Consider the following 11,334-nt stretch of genomic DNA (forward strand, 5'->3'; position numbering starts at 1 on the left):
GATTTCCGCCTACAGTGCTCTGTTAAGTATTCATTGTGTGTAAAGGAAATGTAGGGATGGTGGTAGAGTCCCGCCTGCGATTCCCGCCTACGGTGCACGCGATAGGGATGGTGGTAAGCAGGGATGGTGGTTGTGTCCCGCCTGTGATTCCCGCCTACGATGCACGCGGTAGGGATGGTGGTAAGCAGGGACGGTGGTAGAGTCCCGCCTGCGATTCCCGCCTACAGTGTCCGATAAATGGGTTGTTTGTGTGAATCATTTTCTGGGAAAATATTTTACGGATATTTTGGGCCAAAATGGGATTTTTGGCGTGTGTTGGAAATAATCATTTTTCTGGGAAAAAATGGTATTTTATGGCTAAATGTATTTTGTTATATTGTTGGTTGCATTAATGTATTTTTATCCCGAGATTTGTTTGGTTTATACTTACCTGTGGTACCATTTTATGGTATCGCAGATTTTGATGCAGATGATGATGACGAGCCTTAGCTTGGCTCCGTTGGAGGAGTGATCTGGGATTGCTCCTGTTTAGTGAGTTATGTTTTTATCAATTACTGTATTTACCTTTTGTATTATATTTGGGATGACTGTATAATTTTTAAAGATAAATTGTGTTGAATATTTGTATTTAAATTTCTGGTACTTAGTTGACTTATTTATATTATCCGCTGCGACTTTTATTGTGCACCTTTGCATGTTGCACACACACTTGAGCACATTTCGTTAGGATGCGTGACCATGTTGTCACCATCCTGACGTCACGATTCCCTTGTTTTTGTACGTGGGAGTCGGGGCGCCACAGGTGGTATCAGAGCAGTTCGGCTCTGGGTAAAACCACATATTCCATAGGTGTAGTACCAGAAAATTTTAAAATTTTGATTTGAAATTATTTTGTTGGGAGTATATTATTTTAATTTATTTTATTTATTTTATTGTATGTTAATTGTTTGTTTAATTATCTTATTTTTGTTATTTTAGTTTATTTAGTTATTTTATTATATGGCAGGCAATTTTACTTGTTTCAATTATTTTCTTGTGTACTATTTCATTTGTTTTATTCCTTTTGTCTTATGATATTTTATTTTGTTGGTTTTATTCTATTTTATTTTATGTGATATTGTTGTATTTTAATTTATTTTACTATAATTATATTTTTAGTTTGTTTTAAGCTGATAGTGGGGTTAAGGGTTACGCTATGGCAGGAAAATGGTACGACCAAGAAGGCAAGCTAATGAGCCCGAGGATGAATTACCGAGGGGTGATGGAAATTATGCCATGGCGAGGGCGTTGAATAGGATGACGGAGTTTCTTCAGCAGAATTTTCGTCCACAGCAAGGAGAGCAGGACAGGGCGATGCAGGCCGGGTGCACCTGTGAGCGCTTCTTAGCGCATAGGACCCTTGCTTTTTCTGGTGAAGATGATCCATTACGGGCTAGAAGGTGGATTCAAGATCTAGAAAGAACGTTTGAAGTCTGTGGATGCACTAAGGCCCAGAGGGTATTATATGGGAGCTATATGCTGCAAGGTGAAGCGGCAAATTGGTGGGAGACCAAGCGGTCACTTTTAGAGATGGAGTTGGGATCCTTGGCTGCTGTGTCTTGGCAGCGTTTTAAGAAAGAATTTGATGATCGATTCTTTCCTGTTTCGGTGAGACGGCAAATGGCTCGGGATTTCAATAATTTGGTTTAAGGAGACATGACTATCGAGCAGTATGCAAGGAAATTTATGGAGCTTGGACGGTTCGCTCCTCACCTCATTGCTACGGAAGAGATGCGAGCTGAACGTTTCCAAGAAGGGTTGCGCCCTCAAATCCGCAGGCAGGTCGCATGCCTAGAAATCCAGAACTTTCAGAGGTTGGTCAATGTGGCCTCAATTGCTGAGCGAGAGCGAGGTGCTGTGGTAGGCTCCCCTCCGGGTAAGAAGCGACTGAACGTTGATGGTGAAGGGAGCAGCTCCGGGTCGCCACAGAAGTTTGTGCAAAGGATCGGGGCCAGAGCGCAGGCAGCTTCCGGTATACGTATTAGGGGCCGAGCTCCAGTTTGTGGTAGATGTAATAGAGCCCACGAGGGCGAGTGTCGTCAGGGTTGGAACCAGTGCTTTGAGTGTGGTCAGACAGGGCACTTTGCTCGTGAGTGCCCTAATTGGACCCAAGGAAATCAGGGTGGTCATCGCAGTGGTAGGACTAATCAGAGGCAACTAGTTTAGGCTCGGGTGTATGCGGTGACTCCTGGTAGTGCTGGCGACGAGATTCCAGGGACTCAGGACGCTGGAATTATGGCAGGTATGGGTCTAATCTTACCTTTCGTAATGGATGCCATGTGTGGTTTATTCTTGGGTTTTGGAAAGTTATGCAAGCTGTACCCATGCCCGTTGAGTGTTGGAGGTTGTGTGATTTTCTTAAGAGTGTTCTGGTTGTATTGGGTATCCTGCTTTAGAGTGATGTTTGGCCCTACAAATTTCGAGGACGAAATTTTATTTTAAGGGGGGAGGATGTAACACCCCGTATTTTAATGTATTTTTACTGAATGATTATTTTTGATTGTTCAAAAATTTATCCTCTTATTTTAAAATTGGTTGGATTTTTAGTAAGTTTATTTCTATTATTTTAATTTGGTGAAAATTATTTTTATGTGCTTTCCAAATATTTATTTATTGTTATGCATTTAAATTACTTTTAATATTTAAATTAATTACCATGGAATTTAATTATTTCAATTTGACTTTACCATTACGTTTAAATTATTTTATTTAACTTGTGGTTTTAAAATCGTTTCCGTTGGATCATTTTTGTGACCCAAGTTATGAGGATTGGACCTCATTTCTTTTCCCCTCTTTTTCTTTCCTCTCCTTTTCTTTTCCTCCATTTTTTCTTTTTCTCCTTATTTTCCTTCGGTTTCTTCTCTCCCACGCGATCTCTCTCTCTCCTCTCCTCCGCCCGTTTCTAACGTCCCCTCCCAGCGCCGCTGTCCGTCGGCGGTGGTCGACACCGCCCGGTCCCTTGCATTCCCCTGCCGCCGGCCGTCCTACCCCACCAATATCACCTCCGTTCGTGCCGCCGTTAGCCCTCACGAAGCCCACGAAGCCGTGGCACTCTTTCCGCCATTGCGCCGCCGTCGCACCGCCATTGGCCACCATCTTCCTACCACTTCATCCCCGACCTCTTGGCAACCCAATGGACCCAACCCCGGCTCCGATCCGTCACCGGTGAAGCTCCACCATTTACATTTCCGATTTGGGCATTTTGGTCTTCTACCGCCCATTTCGCCGCCACCCACGGCAAACCACCACCACCACTAGCTTCACCGACCTCCATAGGCCCTACCCTATCAATCTTGGGTCTTCGTTTGCCTCCGTTTGAAAGTTGGTATTGTGACCCACGGCCACAGTGTATTTCACACTGTGGTGTTGCTCAAACGTCGCATTTTTCAACTTCGTGATCCTCGGAAAATTATTATATTGCACTGTAAGTATTTTCCTTAAAGAACTTTCGTGATTTAAATATATTTTTGCACTAACACATATTATCTGTGAATTGGTTTGTTTTGCCGGACTGAGTCCGAGGAGTTTCGGGGGTCGGATGGATTGTGGACGGAGTTGTTGTGTGTTTGTTTGCATTGTGAATTGTGGTTGTTGGTTGTTGGTTATGGCTTGTTCATGTACATCGCATATTGCACGCATGATCATGTTTATAAAGAAAACTGGGTTTTTACATGATTGCATACATATTCATGTGTTTATTGGAATTGGATTCTCATGTGAGTAAAAGGAAAAGAGACTGTAGGGATGGTGGTAAGCAGGGACGGTGGTAGAGTCCTGCCTGTGATTCCCGCCTACAGTGCTCTGTTAAGTATTCATTGTGTGTAAAAGAACTGTAGGGATGGTGGTAAGCAGGGATGGTGGTAGAGTCCCGCCTGTGATTCCCGCCTACGGTGCACGCGGTAGGGATGGTGGTAAGCAGAGACGGTGGTAGAGTCCCGCCTGCGATTCCCGCCTACAGTGTCCGATAAATGGGTTGTTTGTGTGAATCATTTTCTGGGAAAATGTTTTACGGATATTTTGGGCCAAAATGGGATTTTTGGCGTGTGTTGGAAATAATCATTTTTCTGGGAAAAAATGGTATTTTATGGCTAAATGTATTTTGTTATATTGTTGGTTGCATTAATGTATTTTTATCCCGAGAGTTGTTTGGTTTATACTTACCTGTGGTACCATTTTATGGTATCGCAGATTTTGATGCAGATGATGATGACGAGCCTTAGCTTGGCTCCGTTAGAGGAGTGATTTGGGATTGCTCCTGTTTAGTGAGTTATGTTTTTATCAATTACTGTATTTACCTTTTGTATTATATTTGGGATGACTGTATAATTTTTAAAGATAAATTGTGTTGAATATTTGTATTTAAATTTCTGGTACTTAGTTGACTTATTTATATTATCCGCTGCGACTTTTATTGTGCACCTTTGCATGTTGCACACACACTTGAGCACATTTCGTTGGGATGCGTGACCGTGTTGTCACCATCCTGACGTCACGATTCCCTTGTTTTTGTACGTGGGAGTCGGGGCGTCACACCCCCCCTTGGTCCTTTAACTTTCCTTGAGCGTGGCTTGAGTCTAACTTTTGTGTTAGATAACGTGACTTGTCAAGCCTTCACCAATCATTGCAAAATCACTCTCGATGTGACCCTTCAGATAGAGTGTGGGCTTCTGCATATGGCACTATCACCCTTCCCAATCATTTCGTGTTATCTCGAAAAATTCTCATGTCTAGGTTGGTCAGTCCTTGACCGTTGCTCATCCTTGGCATGTAATCCTATCTCCCCTTGGGCGGGTAACTCCTATCTCGTTTGAGTTCACTAGCCTCTTTAGCTCCTCATTCTCTTCTTCACAGTAGGCAAATTTTCTAGCTCACCTACCATGGTTGAGTCACTGATCTCCATCTTGTTCTTGAATATTCCAGTAGGGCTTCCTACAAGTTGCTTGCTCGCCTAGATGTTGGACTAGCTGGACTTTGCATCTTTCGCTGCTATTCTTCTTAGACCACTGGAGTATTTCTCATATTTTGCCTTCCTCTCAACTCGAAGATTGGGCTGTCTCCTTTTGTGTCAGGCGGTTCCTCACATTCTCCCCACCTTATAAGGAATTTCATCATCGACATTTGGTAGGGCTCTCCCTTACATGGTCCTCTCAAGGGAGGCAAGTTCAAGTGGGGGACCCGTCCATGCCTCTGGTCACCTTCGACTGCAAATGGGGCTTTCCCTTAATTGCATTAGCGAGCTGACCTTCTTCATTTAAGGTCGAGACACAAGATGACCGCTCATGTCTCCTCCATCTTCTTCTTCAATCATGTCCACCAGTCGATACATGATTTTGGGAGGCATGGCTGCCCTCCTGGGAGTTCTTTCCTCCCACACCATTTCATCTCCCAAGGGTTGTTGATTTTGAGTTGAAGATTAGGGAGAATGATGACCTATTTATAGCGGCATCCTTCCTTGTATATTGTCTTTCCTACCATACCTCGTGCGTTACAACTCATATTTGCGGCTTGAATAAATATGGGACTACTCCCACTTGACCCACTCATTTTTCCATGTAAACTCATCGTTTCCTGCATCTCCGCACTACACATTTACCAAGGGTACGACCTTAGGTCTCAATCTATGCCCCTTCCTATCTACGATACCTACCTGCCTTTCTTCGTACATAAGATTCAGTTATAACTGAACTAGATCTGGTTCAGTTACTTGAGGTTGTTGGTTCTCGAAACTTCTCCTAAGTTAGAAAACATGGAACACATTGTGTATACCTTCGTATTCCGTAGGTAACCAATCTCGATACGCCACTGAGCCGACCCTTTCCATCACTTGGTAAGATCCAACATATCTTAGGATCATATTTTTTTTATCCCAAATCTCTTAACAACCTTCATTGGGGACGCCTTAAGGTACACTCAATCGCCCTCTTTGAAAGTTAGCTCTATCATCCTATTGTGATCGTAATACTTCTGTCTACTTTGAGTTGTAGAGATCCTTACTCATATGAGTTTGACTTGTTCCGTCATCTCTTGGAAAATCTCTAGTCCAAGTAAATGGGTCTCAACTACTTCATCCCAATAGATAGGTGAGCTACACTTCCATCCATAAAGTGCCTCATAAGGGTCCATCTAGATAGTCACTTGATAACTATAATTATACACAAATTCAATAAATGGGATGTGTTGCTCCCAATGTCCCTTTAAATTTAATATACATTAACTCAGCATATCCTCCAATGTTTGGATGATCTTTTTTGATTGTCCATCCATTTGAGGGCGGTACGCATTGCTGAACTTTAGTTTCATGCCCATCACCCTTTGTAAACTCTCCCAAAAGTGAAACGTAAACTTAGGGTCTCGATCGGATAATATAGTCTTGGGGACTCCATGTGACCTCACCACTTCCCTTATGTACAGCTGGATGAGTTTGCTCATCATATCCATATTAGTGACCAGTAAGAAGTGAGCATTTTTTGTCAATCGATCTACTACTACCCATATCACATATTTACCTGCAGGAGTTCGAGGTAAGCCAACCATGAAGTCCATAGCAATGTCTTCCCATTTCCATCTGGGAATGGGTAAAGGTTGCAAGTTTCCCTCCAGTCGATGATGCTCTGTCTTTACCCACCTACACGTATCACATATTTCGATGAAGTGGGCAATGTCCCTCTTCATCCCTTCCCACCAATATCCCTTCTTGAAATCTCGATACATTTCTATTCCTCCTGGATGCATGGCGTATGGTGAGGAATGGGCTTCTACCAAAATTCTTTGTATATCCTCTGGGTCATTTGGTATCGTTTTTCGCCCTTCAAACAACAAGATCCCATCCTCACCCACTCTAAAATGGGCAAGTCTTTCACCCCTGCCAAATTTTCATTGGATCTCCAACATGGGCAAGTCTTTCCCCCAGTTCTGCTTTCCTTGTCCTCGACTTGTGACTTAAGGCATCGGTAACTAAGTTAGCCTTACCTAGGTGGTACTTAATCTCACACTGGTAATCGCTAATGGTTTTCAACTATCTCTGTTGCCTCAAGTTGAGGTTCTTCTTTGTAAAGAAGTGCTTCAAGATCTTGTGGTCCATGTACACCTTGCACTCTTCCCTATAAAGATAATGTCACCATATCTTCAGGGCAAACACTACTACGGCTAGTTCCATGTCATGAGTAGAGTAATTCTTTTCGTGATCTTTAAATTGTCTAGATTCATAGGCTACCACCTTGCCTTCTTGCATTAGAACACATCCTAAGCCATACTTTGACGCATCACTGAACACAACAAACGGCTTATTCGGCTCTGGTAGAGCTCAGACGATAGGAACTAGCTAACCGTCTCTTCAGTTGCTCAAAGCTCTACATGCACCGATATATCCAAACAAACATAACGTCCTTCCTTGTCAATGTCGTGAGAGGACTTGACAATTTAGAAAATCCTTCCACAAACCTACGATAATAACCAGTTAATCCTAAGAAACTCCTGATTTCCTATACCAAGGTGGGTCATTTCCAATCCATCACCGCCTCCACCTTACTTGGGTCTACCAAGATTCCCTCCCCAAAGACAACATGGCCTAGAAATCGTACTTCCTCCAACCAAAATTTGCACTTCCTCCAAAATACATAAAAACACATTCATAATATTATGGCGAGAAATAATCCATCCCCATATAAGTATAAAACCTGTAAAAATCAGTATTTGGCCAATTTCACCCTAGTAACATTCTTTCACAACACAGGTGCTTATAACATAGATATTCGCCACACAAGCATACATTCGCCACACAAGCTTCTCACACAAAGATACTTGTTGCCCCAGAGATGCTTCTATTCGGCCAACCAACTCAAGGACACCACCACATGATACGCCAAGGGATCCCACATCCCGTCTATCAGGTATAACCAAATACAAGACCATTCTACCCCGCTCCGCACGAGGCATTCTCCGTTTTAAGTGATGAACCTGACAACGTTTCACAAAATGGTTTAGAGAATCCTCTATCCCATCCCATGAATATAGATTCACGCTAACGACTTCTCACACACAAATAGACACACTTACACTGAGATAAAGGGTTCCCACATAGAATTTCATAGTCGTATTTTAAGTAGTTAAAATATCGAAAACATTGAAAATCATTGAGTAAATATAAATATAAACATAATGCTTCAAATATTTATTCGTGCTTGTAAAATGGGGGGAGAAGTTATAGAGATAATGCAATGTCTCTTACACATAACATTCACCTCGCATTACCTAACACTGTCTTAGAAGCTAACCTACCTACCTATGTCAGAAGTTCTTTTATTGCTTCTTCACTCCTTGCTTTCCGAAGCAGTTTCCTTCTCGAGCTCTTGGTGAATAAGGTCTCAAATGTGAGATCTTGTCCCACGTCTAGGTCCATTAAATAGAGTGAGATTATCAAATATCTTTTCTAATGGATCTCTGACTCTAAATCTACAGTAATGATTTCTTTAATCCTTATCTATCATTTTGCAAGATGACAAAGACAGACTTCAAAGCATGGTCCACACGCTTTGTCCTCTGACTCTACTTAAGCATGGCTTAAGTCATACTATTGTATGAGACGATATGACTTGTCAAGCTTTCACCTTTCATTGCAGAACCAATCCATATGTTACCCTTCAGATGGACGGTGGGCTTCTACGTATGGCACTGTCACCCTTTTGAGCCCTTCTATGTTATCTCAAAAATTTTCCATGTATGGGTTAGTCAATCCTTGACCGTTGCTCCTCCTAGGTGAGTAATCCCCTCTAGCCTTGGGTGAGTAACTCCTGTCTCATTTGAGTTCACTAGCCTCTTCAGCTCCTCGTTCTTGTCTTCACAGTAGGCGACTTTTCTAGCTTACCTACAATAGTCGAGACACTCATCTCCACCTTGCTCTGAGACATGTCAGTCGGGTCTCTTACAAGGTGCTTGCTCGCTCAAATGTTGGACTAGCTGCACTCTATATCTCCCGCTGTTGTTTTCCTTAGACCACTAGAGTATTTCTCATTGTTCGCCTTTCACTCAACTCCAGGAATGGTTTATCCCCTTTTACGCCAGGCAGTTCCTCACAATGTCCTTGTCGAGCCTTTAAGGGTCAATGGGAAAGCCCAACATGCAATTTCGTTTGGGACACCTTATAACACCATGTGGTCCCTATACATTTCAATGTGCTCAACAGGGTCTTTTGTGCCTTTAAACGTCTCTGTTTAATGGTAAATGGGTGTTCCTGGACTCGAGCAGTGAACGGTAAGTGGGTGTCCATTATCAAGTCATCCATTGCAATCTACTTGTCTTTCATCTTCCACCCCATATCATCAGTTTTATTTTGAATTTCCTCTACCAAGGCTTGCATTCCTTTATCAATAGCCTAACCAATCCAAATGACAGGCTTGTTCAGCTCCTCACTGGTCTTAGTTTCCTCTTCTACCCATCTATTTGCCACACTTTCTCGATCCTCCTCAACCTTGGGCTCAATGACCGCATTATCCTTAACGTGAAGGGCACTCAAAACATCCTGATTCTTCTTAATCAAGGCCTGCATATCCTCAGTAGTTTCCCTAAAGCATTCTTCAAGTGCAACAATTTGTTCATCCAGAGCAGGAATAGGGTTAGACTGCCCTACTCTTGCCATCGCACTATGCGACTTGTGAGTTTAAATCAGCATTATAGGAACTTGGGAGTGACCAAATTTAAAAGGCACTACGTTCCCAAAGACAACACCAAAAATTTTCACTCCAATTCCTGTTGGATTGATTAACACTAGGCTTCGAAGATCGACCAACAAGAAATAAGAATGTAACTGATCAGGGATGGTCGCTAAGTGGCCAGGAAAAACTTCGATGGTTAAGTCAATTGACAAAAGATATTAATTGTAGTCCAGCTCGAGCTTTTATAGTTTCCATAAAGAAGAATAATCCTTCTACCTAGGTACATATCGTAGTACTTATAGAGAGTTGAGCAACCCCATATCCTTCATTGTTGACAAATTTAGTAGTAGTGAGTGGTTCCTTGTAAACTGGAGTTCATGTCCTATTTTACTTTTGAGATAATCCTCCTGATAATATTTGACTAATTCAACTAATAAAATGTTCTTCTTTAATGAGACAGGCTTTAGTGGGCCCCTGTTGAGCCCAATTATCGAGTTCTCATTATTTGGCCCACCAAGGAGCACTAATGAAGAAAGGCAAAAAGTGTTTGGTTGGCAAAGTAATTTTGTATAGAGTGAGAGGTAGAGAACGATTGAGATCCATGTCAAAATCTATTCATCCTCAAATATTTTGATAGAGAAAACCCACTAGATCAAATGGACTCTGAAAAAGAGGTTTTTTGGTTGCTACTTCGTCATTTACAACTATCATGTATGAATCGGAAAATAGATGTTCAAATCGGAAAAACAGTAGGCTAGGTATTGGAAGCAAATATCCAGGAAAATGGAATATGATGGGACAACTTTTTGATGGTGAAGATGGAGATAGAGTTGAAGACAACTCTGGCAAGGGAATGCACAGTGACAGTGAAAGAACATAAGTTTTGGGTTCCTTTCAAGTACGATAGCCCAATTCTGCTTTCCATGCAGCATGACCGATCATGGAGGGAAAGTGTAATGTAATGGAGGGCCCAAGTCACATGGTGTATACTCTAAAAGGATTAGTCAATGATATAAATGGAGGCCCATTAGAACATTATAACGAATAATAACTTCTCCTTCCAAAGCAATGCAGGATCTCATGCACCATTTACCCTTATCATTTATCAGAATGTGATATCACAATCTCTCCCATTATATTCTCGACGTCCTTGTCAGGCCTGTTCGTCGTAGGTGACATGGCTCAAGTCCCACTCTTCTAGTTGGGATAGGCTATTATACAATTTCTCAATTTGTGCGTGTCATCCTTGCTCAGGAGCCATGTTAGTAATCTTCTCTGTATTGTGATACCTCACTCTTATAAATGATAAATGCAGGTGGTATATGAGATCTCATATGTTTAGAAATGAGAAGTGCTTGCTCTTTGTAATGTTCAGATGGGGTTTCAATTGTATCATTAACTAGTCATTTTAGAATATAGGTCATATGGTTTGAGTATTCCATTGGGGGTTACAAATAGTATCAGAGTCTATCCCAACAAGAAATGTGGAACTTGAGCCATGTCACCTATAATAAACTGGCCTGACGAGGACGTCGAGAATATAAGAGGGGAGATTGTGGGTCCCACATTGTTTGGGAATGAGAAGTTATTTCTCTTTAGAGTATAGGTTATGTGACTTGAGCCTTCTATTGAGGGTATTACAGAA

The 11,334-nt window shown here is 42.0% G+C and overlaps 1 non-coding gene across 1 annotated transcript; it reads right to left on the reverse strand.

The window, feature by feature from the left end:
• Nucleotides 1–10,897: 10,897 nt before the first annotated feature.
• Nucleotides 10,898–10,999, reverse strand: LOC121263911. Its single transcript, XR_005940393.1, has one exon. It is a non-coding gene; the product is annotated as a U6 spliceosomal RNA (small nuclear RNA).
• Between the last annotated feature and the right edge of the window lie 335 nt (nucleotides 11,000–11,334).

This window comes from Juglans microcarpa x Juglans regia, chromosome 4S (assembly GCF_004785595.1).
Source record: "Juglans microcarpa x Juglans regia isolate MS1-56 chromosome 4S, Jm3101_v1.0, whole genome shotgun sequence".
NCBI lineage: Eukaryota > Viridiplantae > Streptophyta > Magnoliopsida > Fagales > Juglandaceae > Juglans > Juglans microcarpa x Juglans regia.